This window comes from Periplaneta americana, chromosome 1 (assembly GCF_040183065.1).
Source record: "Periplaneta americana isolate PAMFEO1 chromosome 1, P.americana_PAMFEO1_priV1, whole genome shotgun sequence".
NCBI lineage: Eukaryota > Metazoa > Arthropoda > Insecta > Blattodea > Blattidae > Periplaneta > Periplaneta americana.
In genome coordinates, this window is record NC_091117.1 from 90,365,078 (window position 1) to 90,385,313 (window position 20,236).

Here is a 20,236-nt window from a genome sequence, read left to right on the forward strand (position 1 = left end):
GTGCACTCGACCTCGCTTCGATTCGATTGGCAGTTCTCATTCGTCTGCTGGCTTGATGTTTCAAGTGAGATTTATCACAGCGCATGTAACGTAACGTAAACCTTGTTGCAGAGTAACTAATAACATAACATTGTTGAAAATACAGAATCGCCAATTTTTTTACACATAAAATCACTGAATGAAATGACAAAGATGTTATAAGAAATATGTAATCGTGTAATAATTGATATTTGACGTTGTAATAAAACACTAATACTATGTGATTTTATTAAAATGTTCCGATAACTAGGGTACTATGGTCGGTTTATTTTAATCTGTATATACGCCCTATGTTACGAGCGGAGCCTGTTTCGTTTTTCACAAAATTTATAAACGTTATAAATAATTCCCTAGTTTGACTGTGTAACGTTTTATTAGCACTTCCTAATTTAGAGCGAAACAGGGGCATTGTTAAGTACATAGAATGTTACAAAGAACTCTGTTATTTAACAAACACACTTTGAACTACATAAAACTACTGATATCAGGGATAAAACCCAGAATATGTAACGCACACGCTGGCTTCTACCCGCTCTGCACAATACACTCCACGATACGAACAGCTCAAGACCGCGCTTTCGAATGCGCCCTGTAATCAGCATTACGTGATTCATAGCAGCCCTGTAACGAGCATGGCGGCACGAGGACCGAATATCGTTCTCTGCACATCAGTCAAATGGGCAAGCTTTCTTTGCGCTTCCTCTACATTATAATGGGTAATGCTATCACTTCCACTCAGTCAGCAAAGATGGAAGAAGAAGATATTGGTGATGTGAGGATCGAAAGAATTGTAATACAAGATGCACGACTGAGGTTGACTTAGATGAGATCGCTATATACATGTACAAAGATGGCACTGGAAAACATCAACATTATGCAGGTGTGGAGGGCGAAGTTAGGAAAGTTATGAATGACCTTAAGAGACGTGCAGAAGAAAATTCCAACGAACTTCCGGCACAAGTCATGTGTGCAGTTCTTCACGACATGTCGGACCAGGAAACCTTTCTGATATTGCTGGACAGAAACACCAAGAAGAAACATGTGAATCGAACTCAAAACAAAACTCGGCCATCAATTCCTCGAACTTTACAAGAACTTGTTCTCAGAGATAAATAAATTTAAATAAATTACATTTTCACCAAATGAAATATGTTTCATGTCATCTATTTTTTTTTTTTTTGCCATAGTGGACGAAAACTTAATGGACGAAGGATAAAAATGAACTAAATGATCACCCTGGACAAAACTTAATGAACGAATCATGAAATGGAACAATGTGTCAGTGGACAAAAAAAAAAAAAAAAAAAAAAGTGGACTAAACGTATTCGACCAAAGGCCCTGTAACGCTTATAATTTGCTTAATTGTTTATGACAGCTCATGATATTTCAAAGCAAAATAACACCTGCTATATGCAAACCTTGGCAACTTATTAACACTCCTGCTAGCAAGAGGTGTAATAGTATTATCCCACTGATGATTTTTTAGTATTGTTTACATTTTTCTCCATATTAATTTTCGAAATTCCATGTATTTGTCTGTTATACAGGATCCTACAAAAGATCTTTCAAGTTTTGAAAACATGCAAATTACATTCTATGAATCCGAGTGCATGAAAATATTACCAATGGAAAGAGAAAGTCAAAAGTTTAGTTCCTTACCTTAAAGATGTTCAATATCTCCCCCTCTTGGTAACACGGCACACATCAAGCATATAGTCAAGTTCCTCATAGGTACGCGGATTTTTCGACCCCAGATTCTGAGGTTATGTCGTACCAGAAAGATGAAAAGTGGTTTCCTCAGAAAACACCACGGAACAAATAAATTCATCGTTGTTTTCAATTAAAATCTGCATACTTATGCAGAAATTTCTTCGTAGCACTACGTTATCTGGTTTTAGGGCTTTCAGCAACTGTAGTCGATACAGATGAAATCGCAACCGCTTGCGAAGAATCCTGCCTTAAAATCAGTGTACCATTTACGGATTGTAGGCCCACTGGGTGGATCTGCGCCAAACGTCGTTCGGTAATGCCATTGCACATTAATAACCGACTGGTTCACATGTAAATTAAGCTTTTCTTTCCTCTATAGCAGCTATTTCGCCTCAACAAGTTTGTTTATATGCGCTATTATGAGGCAGTGTTACCAACAACAGTATTGGCACAACTAAATTTTTGAGTTTCTCTTTCCATTGGTGCTATTTTCATGCACCTCAGATTCATAGATTACATGTGTTCGAACCCAGAAAGGTCTTTTGTAGGAGCCCTGTATGTCTACTAACATTTTGATATAAAAAACATAAATAATTAATCTATTTCAAGAAGTAATTCGCCTCCTTCCAGGGGGGTAATTTTGTTACCACCTCCCCTTTGTAGTTTGTGCCATGAAAATTCCAGGATATTAAATTCAAGTTCTAGATTAATTTTCTTCATTTATGACTCGTTTGATTCCAAATTACTTTCTTTTATGTCATTTACATAATTATTCAGATTGTTATTTATATTATCATGACCTTTCGTTTCCAATTTTTTTATTCCTGCGTGTTATGGTTAAACTAAAAGCGATTTTGTTAGAAATAATTACAAGAGGTGTCTTTTTTCCACATGCCCATTGCAGTATTGGTCGTTTTCGAATATTTGAATTTCAACAAAGAAAAATTAAAATTTGTTTTATTTGATTTATATTTTTGTTTATTTTTATAATTTTTAAATTGATTTTCTTATAATTGTACTCCATTATAGATAAATGTTTTAAAGATGTTCATGATTGTATAAATTGTATTCCAATATTTAAATTTAAAGAAATAACTGATATGATTTCCAATAAAATTTATTACTGTGACATTCATAGCTTGTAGCTGTGTTGTCCACTACGTCAAAACTATAGCTTTGAGAAATTTTTCTTGAAATAGAAGGGAGATAAGTTGAAATTTACTGTATATCGGTATGTTATCTTATAGTGTCACCGGTACCACATATAAAGTTATTTAATTTTGTGTACTTTTGAAGCAACCTGTATTTTTAGAAATAGGACGATCATTTTACATTTTTATATTTTATGGAGGTCTACAGTCAATAATACATAAATTGTTAAATATTACAAATGCTTAACAAATATTGGTATATCATTTATATGAATGTAATTGTATTACCCTCTCCCCCCTTGGTATAGTAAGTTTTAGTAAACCTTAGTTGGTAGCAGCAAAGTTCTCTCTCTCTCTCTCTCTCTCTCTCTCTCTCTCTCTTAGGGCGGGAGGAGAACATCCCATGCACTGCGATCTGATGTCTATTGTGAACCCCTGGGATGAGTTGCATGCCCTCCGACCCCACCTACGCCGAACCGACCTGACTGCTGACACCCTGACGACCAGTCTCACCAAACTTCCAAACCCATGTACCATTCTATGCCAACAGCCCCTCACATTTTCCCCCTCACACGGTCTGAGTTGTAAACCCCCTCTCCCATCTCTTCAACGGTCGGAGGTGTAAGCCCCCTCTCCCGTCGGGAGGAGAGTGGGTTCCGCTGCTGGCCATCAACTACCATAGTTTGACATATTCATGGAGGCCGGACGAGAGAGTCAGCAGCTTCGGAGGGCCGCCGCCACAGGCGTGATTTGAAAACCAAGTAACATAATCAGAAATGAAGAGAAAAGGATGATAAGGGAGGAAAGAAAGTGGCGAGAATGAATGGGGTTGCATACGCCTGATATTCATCCATAGAAGTGAGGGAAAAATCCCGAAAAAGCCTCACGAAGACAACTTGTCCTAAGCGAGGGATTGAACTCCGGCCCGCTAGGTTCGGAAGCGAAGACACTACCACGAGACCACAGCGGTGAACTAGCAGCAGGGTTAATTAAATATTTGACATTTAGAGTCCGTTTGGGTTGGAAAAAAATTAATTATTCGACTTTAATATTAAGAATTTATGTTAAATATTTTTCTTCTTCCGTTGTTGACATAGTATTATTTACAGTAATCTCAAAACCACTCCATTATTGATTAATTGTTTAACTTCCAACAGTTACCAGCATTGTCATTTCATTTCATTGTTGTGGTAAATGTGTATTAGGCCTATTAAATTTTTTGCCCAAGTTGCTAAAAATGAAACGGGGATTCAAAAATCGATGCGAGTATAGCTTCAGTGTTTTGTGATACGATTTCTATTACAGCTAATTATAATAATGAAAGTGCCCACGTAATGAAAATAATAACAGGCGATCAGTTTTAAAATTAAATAAGTAAAATTAGTAATAACCCAGTATTCTGGACAATAAACGAAGCGGGGAATATTTGAGTAATTAAGTAGTGAAAGAAAATTTGACAGATTTGATATTCAGCAAAAAGTTAAGGACAGTGATCGCTGGAGTTAGCCAGTCAGTCAGTCAGTCAGTTAGTTAGTCAATCAGTCAGTCAGTCAGTTGGGTTTAAAAAGGGCACTCAGCTACTATGGCTATTTGCGCCCTTGTGATCGCTGGAGGTTCTGTATAGCGCCATTACTGACATTAAAATTATGTTTAATTTTACTTCCTGTGTATCATTTGCTCTTGTTCAATACTGTCATTGAATACTGATTATTCAATTCCCAATCTCCGTTTCCATTAAATTTTAATAAACCATTCTGTAGGAGGAGACCGCAATTTTCTAATGGCCCAGGACGACACAAATGTTAAATACAGCCCTGAGCACAAGAGCAATAACTAGCAACTTATGAAGTCTCCTTAATTTTTAATAAATTAATTAATAATATCGTTACTGCTTTATATAATATAAGCATTCATAGCACTAACATACTTCTCCCCTACCGCTCCACCCTGCACTCTTCTTCACGTGAGTCACAACATAGCAAGCAGGCAGTCTATTTCTTCAGTTCACAGCACCTCGTCCTTCCTATTCATGCGGTAGCCGAATTCGTGAATATGTTAGCACAGTCTAGCTTATACAGTCACGAAGCTTGAGTTGATAAGGGTACTAGGAACAATAGACTGTGCCGGTACTGTTTCACATTGTAAGTGATGAGGCGATAATAGCGATCATAGTGGTTAGCAACTATCTATGGATGCATATTTCCTACGTATTGAGCTTCGTGATTGTATATACTAGACTTTGATGTTAGGAAGGGTATTCTATATATCGTGTGACCTGAAGAACATTTCAATATAGAACATTATTAATGACACCAGTCAAGAGATCAGAACCATTCAATTCATCTTCAGAATCTTTCAAGACATACAGAACCAGTCCTTTCATAATCAAATAAACGTGCTTGTACGTGCTCGTACATGTCCTTAACTGCGTGTCGTCTTTTCATAAAACGCTCTGTAAACGGTCGTGTTATTACAGCAATAACAGACGGCAGTAATAAAAGTTCAGGTAGACTACGAAGATCTTGCTTCAAAGGTTAAAGTTTTTATACTTTCATATCTTATTAGACAAGACTTTTATTATCCGATTCCAATATTCATTTATTTTAAACCATTCATTTGTTCCTGTGAACCTTCTTTTACCTTCCGACCTTCATTTCTTGCTTCCTTTGTTGTACTCATCCTACACTCCTCCTATTCGTCTGTTCATCTTTCTTTCTCTCCCCTTTTCTCCACTTATCTCTTCTTTCGTGTCTTTCTTCTCTTTGTCTTGAGTCAAACATTCTAATTATGAAATTAATGGAAGTAATGTGGATTTGATTTATTGACAAGAAAAATCACAGTTTTTTGTGTAGCAAAAAAAGAAAGAAAAATCACAGTTCTCTGTGTAGCAAAAAAGAAAGTCATGATCAGATTTTGGTGCTTATTATCGTAAAAACAACAGGTTTATTATGAAGTTTGTTCTCTGTGTTCAAAAATTGCAGTAGAAGTTCTTTTTATACTAAAATAATTTTCAAGAGCAGTGGTTCTCGAACTTCTGAGTGTCATGAATTATTTGAAGCTCAAATTTCATTTTGGGAGGTCCTCCCAAATTATTTTCCATAATTTAGGCTGTAAAATTAGTTTTTTTTAGACATTCTGTAAGGTTTATCAGTGAGATGTTGATGTTTTTGCTGTGAAAAATTAAACCAGATATTTAGATTCACCATAAGGTTATCAGTGGGATGGTTAATGTTGCTTCCGAAGTTTGGCTCAATTGTAGATAGGTTACTCTTAAGTCGCAAGACTACAGTTACAGTAGGTTTACTTATTTGTTCTTTAAGAAGACTAGAGTAGAAATATACTCTTACACAAATATGCTGATGCAAATGGCATTAAGTGTTGTATTGTATTTCCGGAAACATCGGGATATATGGGTGATGGATGCAACCAAGATTGCAACAGGGACGTTATGTGTTCGAATCAGAAGATAATACAGTAATTCTAATAATTCTAACAGTTCCTCTTTTTTGACGGGGAAATTATATATGTCACCAAGAAGAGATGTTTCATAGAATTGTTTCCTTTGTACTTTTCCATCCATAGTTTTCTACTCAAGAGCAGCTCTTTCACTGTAAACCCAGCATTCTCCAATTTTCCATTGCAGGAACGATAATATCACCTTAATTTTAGTGGAAATTAATGAAGATGTTCTTTTATACTTCCCAAGATATCGAAATGAGCATTCATCATCATCATCATCATCATCATCATCATCATCATCATCATCATCATGTGTTGTTAGAAACTCACTGACAGTGGAAAATGAATCGAATTCTCTGTTGATAACTCAGCGAGCCCGCAAGTTTAATTTCTTTACAGTTACTACAGTCTCATCCTGAGCGGTGAACACTTAAAGTTTGATCCTGAAGATGAGAAATGAAAAAACTAAACATTTCGGATAGGTGCGCAAGATTTGCGAGACAAGAAAAGTTCCTCAAGCGAACTCTGTGTTAAAAGTCTGAGATAAACAAAAAATATATTCCAGCAAGCTGATAAAAATTACAGGATAAGATAAAGTTAAGGGTAATTAAAATATAGTTTGAGAACACATTTCGATTTCGCGGACCTCTTGGATACCTGGAGGTCCGCGGAATACAAGTTGGGAACCGCTGTGCTAGAGTATTATTTCGTTATTAATACTACTGTACAACATATTGAAAGACGTTTGAAGTTATATGCTTTTCGAATTGCAGTAGTCGAGGTGGATATTTGACGAACGCTTCAAGAATTATTCATGCGATAGAAACAAAAACAACATTCAAAGGGCGGTTTAGCTTACTGCTGCTGTTGCTTCAACTATATTGTCTCGGGCTATTTATGCTTAAACCACAACGTGGGGATGTAGCTCAGTGGTAGAGCGCTCGCTTCGCATGTGAGAAGTCCCGGGTTCAATCCCCGGCATCTCCAATTAAAAATTTTGAAATTATATGTTCTTAAATGTATGGTTACCATAAAACCATTTACAACTCCTATCACTTATTCTCTTGAAATATCATATTATTTTGTGAAGCAATTATCTCTGCTGGTAGCATAAATGTGTACTCACGGGTTTTGTGACTAATTTTATTGCACGAACATAACTATTAATAATAACTTTCATAACTGGGACTCTCATTTTTTTTACCTAAAAACTCTGGAAATATACATGCACTTATGCCCTAAAATACCACATATGACATAAAATTTGGAAATATGATGTAAAATAAATGTAATATTTTCCAAAAAAATAGTTAGAAAACGTTTTATTCTTCACTCTACAACATTGTTTTTGTATTGGCTATACCGTACTGTCCAGCCTATAAAATATAAAGGGAAAAAGAGGAGTAAAAAATATCCAACAATCTGCCCTCTGCGTGACTTCTTTTACACCTGTTAACAGAGTCGCTGACTGTTTATAAATTACTATCTGGCAACAGCGGAACGTCTTAAGCGTCATATGTTGGGAGGGTGAAGAGGATGAAGGTGAGACCTACCAGGAACAATCTGGTCATATTCCTAATATTCTTTTGTCCTTTGTATTTTTTGTTTAGTTACTGCTGGCGAATCCAGTTACCTTCAAACTTAATTTAACTACAAAATATTTCTAAGAAAAAGAAATCCAAAAATAAAGAACCAAACGCAAACAAATTCTATCATTATTAACACAAAACCTATGAAAATACTATTTGGAGAACTGATAAAACGATTAATTGTAATTATACCAAAAATATGCTTTTCTACCAACTTTTGGTCCAATATGACTTTATGCTTAAATATGATAAAATATATATTTACTGTATATAGTAAAAAAATATAATCGGATCCGGAAAGCTAGAACTGTATTTAATTTAACTTAAATTTGTAAGAAGATGCCAGGATAAAAATATGATATGTCAGAAATCCAAACCCTACTGATAACACAGTTTCACATCGTCTTTTCCGTCTGAAAATTTTAGCCAATTGTAGTAGACTATTTAATATGAAAAGTTAATGCTCGAACTTGTTCTCAAGTGTAGCTCCGGTTACACAGGCAAACGCAAATGCCCAGTAAGGAGAAAGACGTAGTTCTACGTCAAAAGATTATAATAATAATAATAATAATAATAATTATTATTATTATTATTATTATTATTATTATTATTATTATTATTATTAAAACGATACAAAAAAGTGTGTTTAGTATTGAAATTATCGGCTTACGATATCAATTTTCTGAAAGCCATCCAAGAAAAATATTGATTTCTTCCATAGCACATCTCTCGTGAGTGTCGTCCATTATTTATGATGCTGTTCCTCTTTTCTTAATCGTTTCCTGACAAATGTATATTTCACTTCATCTGCCTACTATCGCCATTTCCCATATTTTCTTTGCCTATTCTAGTATCCCATGCACTTAGTGAGTAACTCCATCGTTCATTATTCAAACACGTAACCCATTTTTATTGCTGATTTGTAGTCGAGACAGCACCGTCTTTTCCTTGTTTCATTCCTAATCTACTTCGTAAGCTTTGCCTTAAATAAATGCTGAAAAATTAAGTCGCTGTAGATAACAGTGTCTGTAAACTGCAGTACTTATAAAATAAAATAGCAACCATAACCACAGGCCAGTACTTTTCTCCTCTTTGTATTAAAAGAGAACCAATGAACAAGTTCATGAATATTCATAAAATACTTGTCTAATTCCTAATTAATATTATCTTTAACATGATGAGTTATAATTATTATATATTCCATGAATTCCTGTGTTTAAAATTCCCCTTCAATTCATGTAAATTAGAGATAATAATAGTTAGTATATTAAATCACGTTTGAGATATTTTGAAAGTGGATCACTTTCCTTCCAACAGCCGCATGACGTTTGTAGTTATTATGAAATGAAATTTAAACATGCCTGGAGAATTTTGGCTACCTTGCAACAATATGCAGAGCAGAAAAGAAATCTGTAATTGGCCATGCAATCTTTTTCCTTCGAGAACACATCTGTACCCCCGAGGGTGTATTTTCTTATTTTATTAAGAACAATTTATGAACTCTCACATGCGTGTAATGATTCAATTGCCTCTCAGTTGGTAATGAACGTTTTACTATGCACTTTAAAAAAACTCTGGCAGCTTTAACTTTCTCTTGATTTTGTAATGTTATTCGATCTTTGAGCAGAAAAATAATTATTTATTTATTTTCATTAGGCTCTACAGTTTTTGCCTTGGCTCTGTGTATAACAATGTGTGTTCCGTGGTTCGATTCGTGGAGCGGGAAGTGGAAGATATTTAAGTTATCTCCTTTCCACAGGACTGTGTGTTTGTGCCTTGTCTTATGTTGTCCTGTGTTGAGTCATCGGTGGTCATATATGTAGTGCTGACAACACGGTCAGGGAGACATGCAATGTGTGCCTGTCAAGTGTTGGTCCGCAAATATAAAGAGTGTTAGGAGTATACTTGTAAATATTTTTAGAGGTAATCGGGTATAATATACTGAATCACATTATGTAAAGAATTATTTATTCTTCGAAGTTATTATGTAGAAATGAAAAAATACAATGTTTTTATATTCGTTACTACAAAATTCCAGGCGATTTTTTTTCTTCTGCGAACGCATGACTAGTTACGCGGAGATCCAGGCTTATGGGGTAGTGAAACCGTCCAGGCTTAGCATGAACTTCTTTGTACTGTAACAGATATTACCAATCCAAGGCGAGTGAGGCCCTGGCAGATGAGCTCGCCACTTGTTCTATTTACGAACGATACCGTCTGTAGGCGATACAGTCAGATTGTAGAGCCAACTGATGAACTAAACGACATTTCATACAAGTTGAGAAGATGCGATGGCATTTCTTTCCCCTTCTACTTTCCATGAGTCCGTCAGTGACAGACTGGTAGCTATTACCTCTTATACCTGCACCCCCCAAGCTGTACACACTAGAAAATAAAATATTAAATAAAGTACATAAGTGAATATAAAATACAGTGACACAGATGTTTGACAATTATATGTTAGAGTATACTTTTGTGTAGTTCTTACCATATTTTCAACTAATATAATTAATTAAATTAAGGAATGTCAGTTTGTATTATGAAATCAGGGGGAGCGACAGTGCAGATTGTCCCATTGTGTATGCTGTAGAGTAGCAGCTAGCGGTGCAGAAAACATTTATCTTCTGCTCTCAGCAGCTTTTTAATGTGTCAGTTAATATAAACAAAAATAAAATGAAATATAAACGCTTAGTATGGACTTTCGAAATATAGAGTATCGGTATACCCTTTCAGAAATAAAATTTGTCACTATGTAGGAAGTCAATTAGTCGAACGTTTGTGAAATGGACAGTAGCATCTTCACTAAGAGTAGGGAGTGTGAGTAGAGGGGAAAGCCTATCAACCAAACTGAAATGGGGTTTAGATACTAACGCAACGTCATATGATGCGACCACGAGTCGTATTTATCTGCATTTCATGGCATCAGTTTTGCTTGGACATAAATAAAATTACATAAATAAATAAGACTTAAAGAGTTAGTAATTATTAGTGCTATACTTAGTTACACATAATTTTAGTTACTTGCTATAAATAATATATGTCACTAAATACAGTATATAGTGTTCCGCCGAAGCATTTATACTCGTAACACAAAAAATGTATAACTAACATTATTAATATCATACAGTAATTATTACACTTTGAACATAATTAACAACTGAGCCTATAACTAGACAAGAATATTTGACTGCTATAAAAAATTAAAGCCTAAAAAATCTTGTGGCCCAGATGATTTACCTCCTTATGTATTGAAAGCTTGTTTCGAAGTACTTATGTATCCTTTATATTTGTTGTATAATTTAATTTTAAAAACAAAAACTTTTCCGAAAATGTGGAAATTAACAAAGGTTTGCCCTGTGTTTAAATCTGGTGATAATAGTAAAATTGAAAATTATAGACCCATTGCAATAGTTTGTGCCCCGTCCAAGGTATTTGAGCAGATTCTATATACACGAATTTTTCAGCATGTTTATAGTACAATTGATATAAATCAGCATGGATTTTACACCCATAGGTCTTCCACAACAAATCTAATCAATTTTACACAAAAGGCATTTAATACATTACATAATCGCAGAAATTTAGACGTGATATACCTTGATTTTTCCAAAGCGTTTGATAAAATTGACCATAAAATTTTAATTAATAAACTTTCAAGTTTTGGATTATCTTATTCATATTTACAGTTAATAACGTCATATCTTACAAACAGGCAGCAGTATGTTTCATTCAATCAAGTAAAATCAAAACCATTCACAGTAACTTCAGGTGTACCCCAAGGATCTAATCTTGGCCCCTTATTCTTTTTACTTTATATCAATGACAATATCAAAGACTTACGTCATATCTTACAAACAGGCAGCAGTATGTTTCATTCAATCAAGTAAAATCAAAACCATTCACAGTAACTTCAGGTATACCCCAAGGATCTAATCTTGGCCCCTTGTTCTTTTTACTTTATATCAATGACTTACCTAAACAGATTTTGCACACCAAATGTTTACTATATGCTGATGATGTTAAATTGTATAAAGTCATTGACAAACAACAAGACGTTTTTTATCTACAGCATGATTTGGACAGACTATATAGATGGAGTATCAATAATTTTCTTCTGTTAAATCTTAATAAATGTTGCTTTATGGCATATTCTAAAAATAAGACAGTTCCTCAAAATTCGTATGAAATTAATGGTGTGAAGTTACCTAGAGTAGAACCATTTAAGGTTTTGGGTATTTATTTTACACACAACTTTTTTTTAAAATGCACTTAAATCACGTGGTAATTGATGCATATAGAAAATTAGGATTTATAATCAGAAATACAAAAGAATTAAAAAATATAAATACTATCGATACTCTCTATAAAACTATGGTTAGAAGTAAGCTAGAGTATGCGTCTGTAATATGGTCACCTCAGTTCCAGTCCCATCAGATGCAAATAGAAAGGATACAGAAAAGATTTTTACGTTATTTATATTTTAAAAAACATGACGTATCGTCTTACGACAAGCAAATTACATATAATCAGTTACTTTTTAAATTTAATTATAAAACTTTAAAATCTCGACGAATAATAAATAGCCAAATTTTACTCTATAAGACTGTTAATGGTATATTGAATAACTGTGATTTTCTTAAATTCCTTCAGTTCAATGTAAAAAGAACAGAATTACGTCATAGGCAACCTTTTATTATTTCTATTCCTAGAACTGTTTTCTTCAAGAACTCTTCATTGTTTGTTATGTGTAGGCTAATACTTACAACGCTCTGTCTTTAAACTGTGATTCTCAATTGGATTTCAGTTTAACAATTGAAAAATTTCATACAATATTAAAAAGCATTGTATTCCCTTAGATATTTAAATTATGAAGAAGTTTATTATAATGTTTTTACTCAAGTTTTTAAATAATTTTGCATCATTATATTTACATTTGGCATTATATTAACTGTAATATTATATTCTAGCATCTATTACCATTATGTATTTTCTTTCTTTCGTTTGTGTTGTTTGTTTTGTTGTTTTTTTTCTCTCTTATTATGTATTTTGTGTATACATCTGTGTAAGCCACCTGTAATTGGAAGCCTGCTTCTGTTGGTGGTGGATTTAAAATAAAATAAATAAATAAAAATAAATAAATAAAAATAAAACAAATAAATAAATAATTCACTGCAATAATGTTTAATGTTTTTATATATACACAATAGTTTCTGTCACACCCAGAACGAAGAGAAATTAAAGAAAATTTTGTTGCAGTAGATAAAAAATAATCCATACGGAATCAGTTGTATATAGTAAATAATAATAATAATAATAATAATAATAATAATAATAATAATAATATCACTCATTAAAATCATGATTTTAATTTGATTCTAATCTATAGAGCGAGTCAATACAGAAAATACTCCTATTAAAAGCATTTATTTATTTTATTTATTTGTTTAATGCTAGTAATTTACAAATGAATACAAGTTAACATAAATTAATATCAACTAGCCCACTTATGAACAAGAGTACTGCTCAGGAAGGGATTCTAATACAAACAAAATAAAATTGATAGTGAATAAATGACAAATTGTCCACACCTGTGGAGTAACGGTTAGCGCGCCTGGCCGCGAAACCAGGTGGCCCGGGTTCGATTCCCGATCGGGGAAAGTTACCTGGTTGAGGTTTTTTCCGGGGTTTCCCTACTTGCTAGTGGAATTCGAATCTGTTTGGGAGTAGAAATAAAATATGATTGTGCTCAAAATGCGCCTAAAATGAAACATGGAAGATGTGTGCACTGCCCAAGATCAAAGGATAAGGAATCCAAATCATTGTGTGCAAAGTGTTTGAAACATGTATGTCCAGAACACAAAAAAAATTGTTTGTGTTAAATGTTTGTCAATAATCGCCGTATTGTCCAAAGTAAAAGTGTTCATAAAATTTGATTTTATCAAAGGATAAGAAATCCAAATAATTTAGTGCCAAATGTTTGAAATCTATGTGTCCAGAACAGAAAAACTTGTTTGCGTTCAATTTTTATAATTGAAGTATCTTCGTAAGTAAACAGCACTCATAAAATGTTTTTATTTCATCTAGAGATGGCCGATATTTCACAAACCGATATTTCGTCACAGGTATTTTTTTGTCACAGATAAACCTGTGACTGATGACGCGAAATACCTGTGACAAAATATCGCTATCGAAATCTGCTCCGTATTCAGTACTCTGTGAGTGATATTTTCTCTTCTACGTCGTAGGTTTCCGCATGCGCATGATACAATAACAGCAATCAGGCGGTAATATGTGATTATTTCTTCGTGATATTTTGTTCAATATTACTTACTTACTTACTTACAAATGGCTTTTAAGGAACCCAAAGGTTCATTGCCGCCCTCACATAAGCCCGCCATCGGTCCTTATCCTGTGCAAGATTAATCCAATTTCTATCATCATATCCCACCTCCCTCAAATCCATCTTAATATTATCCTCCCATCTACAGTACGTCTCGGCCTCCCTAAAGGTCTTTTTCCCTCCGGTCTCCCAACTAACACTCTATAGCGTCCTATGCATTTCTGGATTCGCCCATACGTGCTACATGCCCTGCCCATCTCAAACGTCTGGATTTAATGTTCCTAATTATGTCAGGTGAAGAATACAATGCGTGCAGTTCTGCGTTGTGTAACTTTCTCCATTCTCCTGTAATTTCATCACGCTTAGCCCCAAATATTTTCCTAAGCACCTTATTCTCAAACATCCTTAACCTACTGTATGTTCCTCTCTCAGAGTGAGAGTCCAAGTTTCACAACCATACAGAAGAACCGGTAATATAACTGTTTTATAAATTCTAACTTTCAGATTTTTGGACAGCAGACTGGATGATAAGAGCTTCTCAACCGAATAATAACACACATTTCCCTTATTTATTCTGTGTTTAATTTCCTCCCGAGTGTCATTTATATTTGTTCAATATTATTTTTTGCAAAGTGATGATTTGTTGCAAAGTTATTAGCAGCATTATAATAACATAATCATGAGTCTGACATTTTGTTTTCATAGTTAGTCTGTATATACTAGTATGTTTTATAAATATTTTATATAGGCCTATTCCCCGAGATCTTTACATTTTCATATAACTGTGAATTTGTGTTAACTTATATGTATTTCCACTCAATTTTTACGCAGTAACAATATTTTTTCAGTTATACTTTTAATTACAAACAGAATAGTTAAAGGAGTCTACAATATTATTTTAATAACTTTACCTGTACTTCTCTCATTTATGTATGATCCAGTTTTAATGTAGGCCTATATCTCTAACACGAACAGAGCATGGTAGTATTAATTAAAATAATTAAACTTAAAATAAAATTATTTGTAATAAGTTCATTATGTTGTTTATGGTTATTAACTCTTAGGAAATTGCGCAGTGCTTCCTAACATTGGTACTCGTGTGGGGTGTTAGTCCACCCCAATTAATAGGCCTAATCAGTGTTCTAAACTGATATTTAATTATATTTGTCTAGATATTGTTAAAATCATCAACTTGCGAGCAATTTTCAGCTTTTAAATATAATAATATGGGGTAGTTAGCAAAAACTGACAACTTTATAAATTCCAAAAAGATCTGACATCTAGCAGACACTGCTCCATCAAATCGTTCTCATTGCCCTTGCACACTTTTAAAATAGGCCTACACTTACACATAAACGGAATAATTAATTATATTTGAAAATAAGGAGTATCAAACGTAAATCATGTTAATTCACTTTATGTCACTGAACGTTATGCTCTTCCGAACTTTCGAAGCATTTCTCACTAGCCGACAACAGTACCTATAGTATTAAAACCGAACGAGACAAAACTGGCTAATATGGCGAGCAACTTATTTGGCTAAACTACTGTAACTTTGAGATAGTTTCCTTCATATTCTCCTTATACATCTTGCATATACGAATCTGTGACAGGTCAGGTTTGGTTAGTTTAAGCTTTCATTATGCCTAGATATATACGATCAACGACTAAATTAGCGTTGAAGTAGTTCCCTTCGTACTCCGCATATACACCTTGCATATACGAATATCTGACAGGTTAGGTTTGGTTAGTTTAGTCTTTGTTATGCATTGCATATACGATCAACTGCATCTTCACAGAAAAATCAAATTAAACGATTTTCACTTCCGAAACCATCGAAACTAACTCAGCGCTAGTTTAACCCGATCAATTGCATCTTCACAAAAAAATTCCTTATAAATGCAACGATTTTCACGTCCGAAATCGCCGAAACTACTTCAGCGCTAGTTTCACCATCTTATTATAAATGATGTGGTGATTACACGATTTAAATAATAACACCATTGGTTACCAGTACTTTATCTTGTGTAAAATCCTGTCTGAACAACCGTTTTGTTTTGTAATTATTTTTCAATGTATTTCCGAATACTTATGTTTCGTTAATTTTTATTCTATGACTCAATATTATGTTAATGCACGACTTAAAATAATTTATCCATTATATTATATTGTATACAATAAAAAGGATCAATTATTAAAATGATTAGAATAATCACATAACCTCAATTTCTCCATACCCAACTACATTTAAAAATTATCACCTGATTCAATATCTACAATATAACCTCTTGGAACTTGAGGTTAACTTTTGATATGTTACTGTTCAGTTAGGTAAGTATTTATTTGTTAATGGTACATGTACATAATTTCTTTGTTGTATTTTCCCGTATAAATTACTGATGTGTCGTGTGTATAGAGGAATAGTATTCACATTTCACTGCTCTTCAATATTTCCTGTTAATTTTTATCGGTGTGACAAAATATCGGTGTAATTCATGCATGTTGTACTTACTTATCGATATAAAATATCGGTGTGACAAAATCACCGATAAAAGTCACATATTTAATTGTCACAGTCACAGATACTTGAAAATATCGTTTAAGCTCATCTCTAATTTCATCCCTTCTATAATGTTACTTAATATTGTTGCATTACTTCCATAAAACATGTACAGATAATATATGAATATAATATGTGCGATTATTCTGCAAAAGTGACGAAGTGCAGGAACCAACCGATGCAGTTTTTTTTTAACCTTGGGGATTTAATTGAAGTGAATTTTTATGGCAGGCATAGTAACTATCTCATGCCCCCATGTTTTAAATTGCTACCAGTGCACTTCATTAGAACCAGGTACCCAGCTTCGAAGCCTTTAGCCCTGTGAACTTACAATATATTTATTTTCCCCTATTATCATAATACAGGGTTGTTATCTAAGAAATTAGCAAGTTCTTTGTGATAGTAGAAGAGAAAGAGTGGGGGAAGGGAAGTGTTCCATGGTCCATTTCTTTTAGGGCTCATCCCGACATTTGTCTTATTGCTCAAGGGAAACCACGGGAAAACCTTGAGCAGGATGAGGTGTCGTGCTGACGACAAGCCAATTGGCTATAGTGAGGTCTGAATATGTTGAGGTGGAAGGTTGTGTTTTAATCATTATTCAAAGTACATATAGATTAAAAATACATAAAATTGTTTACAAGAAAATACAATTCATCTATACAGCCAATAACGTGATAACCCTGAAACAGAGAAATAACATTATTAGTGCATTAATTGACATGTATGTCTGTGGAGTCAAATGGTTGTTCAGTGTTGACGTTGGTATTCGTCTTGTACGTTGTCGTTCCAAGCTAGAGGGTGGAGTACGCTCTTAGGTCTTTTATGTTTGTCTAATGAAGGATTGTAATTTCCTAGTGAAGAAATTAGTGGGTTTGTGCTGCTGTACGACTTGGTGTACGTGCAGAATGCTTGATTTGAGATATACTCTTGAATTGTCCAAATTTCTAGTTCTTTATGAATTAATCTAACAGGAGTTACTCTAGGAAGTCCTGTAATGAATCTTAAAATTTTGTTTTGGAAAACCTATAATTTTTTAAGGACTGTAATAGGTGCATGTCCCCAAGCAGGGCAAGCATATAGTATTACTGACCTAATTAATGTTTTGTACAAAGTTAGGGCTGTGTGTATATTTAGATGTCTGCTTTTATTTAATATTGGATAAAGCTCCACCATTCTAGAGTTTTTGTAGTACATGTTCGGAGAAAGTGAGTCGTCTGTCTAGTGTTACACCGAGATACTTAACTGAACTTTCCCACTCGATTTGTGATCCGTTTATGGCTAATTTTGTGTGATTTATGCCCGGTCTATTGACTTTATTTCTCCTGCTAAATAATATGGCTTGTGTTTTAGATATATTTAATTTAATTCTCCATCTGAGGAGCCATGGTTCAATGTCACGTAGATGACCTTGTAGCCTGTTAATGGCAACAGTTGGCTTCCACGATGCCGTGAGAAATGCCGAATCGTCAGCGTATAGTGCTAAAATACTATTATTGAAATTTTGATTAAAAGGTAGGTCATTAATATAGATTTGGAAAAGTATCGGTGCCAGAATGCTGCCCTGAGGCACTTCAGCGTTAATACCTCGCGACGTGGAATGCACGTCGTTTAGTTTAACCTGGAACGTTCTGCCCCGAATATAATTGTCTAACAGTTTTACTAGGCGGCAATTTAAATTATTTTTAATTAATTTGTGTATCAAGCCCGCATGCCAAACTCTGTCAAAGGCTTGTGTATAGTCTAGGAATATAGCCGCTACAGTTCTGTTTAAGTTAAAGGCAGTAGTGATGAATTCCGTAGTGCGAAGCAATTGCTGTGTGCACGAATGACCTGAACAGAATCCAAATTGTTCGTTTCGGATTAGATCATTGTTTCCGAGTTCGGATTTCAATCTTTTTTGTATGATCTTTCCCGCAGTTTTACCTAAAACATTTAGTAAACTAATGGGACGATAATTACGTGGATCAGATATTTTTATTCTTTCCTGGCTTAGGAATTTGAATAATGTGCGAGTGTTTCCAAATATTAGGAAAATAGCCCATCCGAAGTATAGCGTTTATGATGTTTGTAAGCAATTTAAACGCTTTTGGTGACAACTGTTTCAATACTTCAGCCTGTATGCCATCGGGGCCAGGAGCTTTTTTATTTGGCAAGTGTCTAACTTGCCATTTTATCTCGTGAACACTGGCAGGACCTGTGGTGCGTCGTTATTGTTGAGGTCCACGTTTTGTAGGTACGTAGTTGTGTCTTGTGTTATTTTGTCATGTATTTGTCCGTCATACAAGTCACCATGTGGATGGAAGGAGTTCTCGAGGACTTCCGCGAAAATCGTAGCCTTCTCTTCTGGACTATTGTATGTTGTCCCATTGTGCTGGATGGGAGGGATATCACTATATGGCTTAGTGAAGAACTTTGTGATTTTCCACACCTCGCTCATATTGTAGGTGTCTAATTTACTGACCTTTTTAGTCCAGGCTTTGATGATCTGATCGTTTATTTTCTGAGAAATTTCCTTTTTAAACGATTCACCAGTGGTCTTAGGCGAGGGTCCCGCTTTCTTTTCCAGGCGCGACGACAGTCGTTTCTTTCCCTGATTAATTTTAAGGTGTCATTTGGAAGCTCTAATTTCCCCGGAGTAATAATTTTTGTTGGAATTACCGACATAGATTCCTGTATAGCGTTCGTTAGCATTTTAGCAGCATCTTCGCTCTCAGCAGATGACGTAGGAACCAAATCATCTGTGAGAGCGTCCAACTTATCTCTAAAGAATTCCCAGTCGGCTGTTTGGTATAGTAGCACAGTTTTTGGAGGAGGTAATTGTAGTTGCGCTCGGAACATAATGATAGCACGTTTATGATCTGAATTTGCTAACGAATCATGCACCGAAATTTTGGAGTGGAAATTTATATTTTTGAATAAAGAAATATCTAAAATGTCTGGTTGATGGTTAGCATTGTCTGGGATATGCGTAGGTGTAGTCGGGGCAGAAACCACATAGTCTCTCCTAAGTGAGTGGCGATAGAATTTATTGCCATCCGAGTTGCCCACACGACAGCCCCAGACAGTGTGTTTTGAATTTAAGTTCCCTCCGACCACCATCTTTCGACTAGTATCCATTAGGATATCTAGATCCTTAACCTTAAGTGATTGAGGTGGGCAATATACTGCAATAAACTAGAGATGGGAACGATATATCGGTTTTTACGAAATACCGATATTTTCGTTTCAATATATCGATATATTGATATCGAAATTTTGATTCAATATATCGTATAATATATCGGTTTTCTCATAAATTTATCGGTTTTTTGTATTTGTTTTTGTGGAATTATTATGAAAAACAAAATCTACATTAGTTAACTCAGATAATTCCCTGAGTGATGGCGTT

General features: G+C 34.5%; 1 protein-coding gene and 1 non-coding gene across 2 annotated transcripts in view; both read left to right on the top strand.

The window, feature by feature from the left end:
* LOC138698036 (serine-rich adhesin for platelets) overlaps positions 1-20,236 on the top strand; it is a 453,855-nt gene that overhangs the window by 218,621 nt on the left and 214,998 nt on the right. The gene's annotated exons all lie outside the window — the stretch shown is intronic.
* On the top strand, positions 7,275-7,346 carry TRNAA-CGC (transfer RNA alanine (anticodon CGC)). Its single transcript has one exon. It is a non-coding gene; the product is annotated as a tRNA-Ala (tRNA).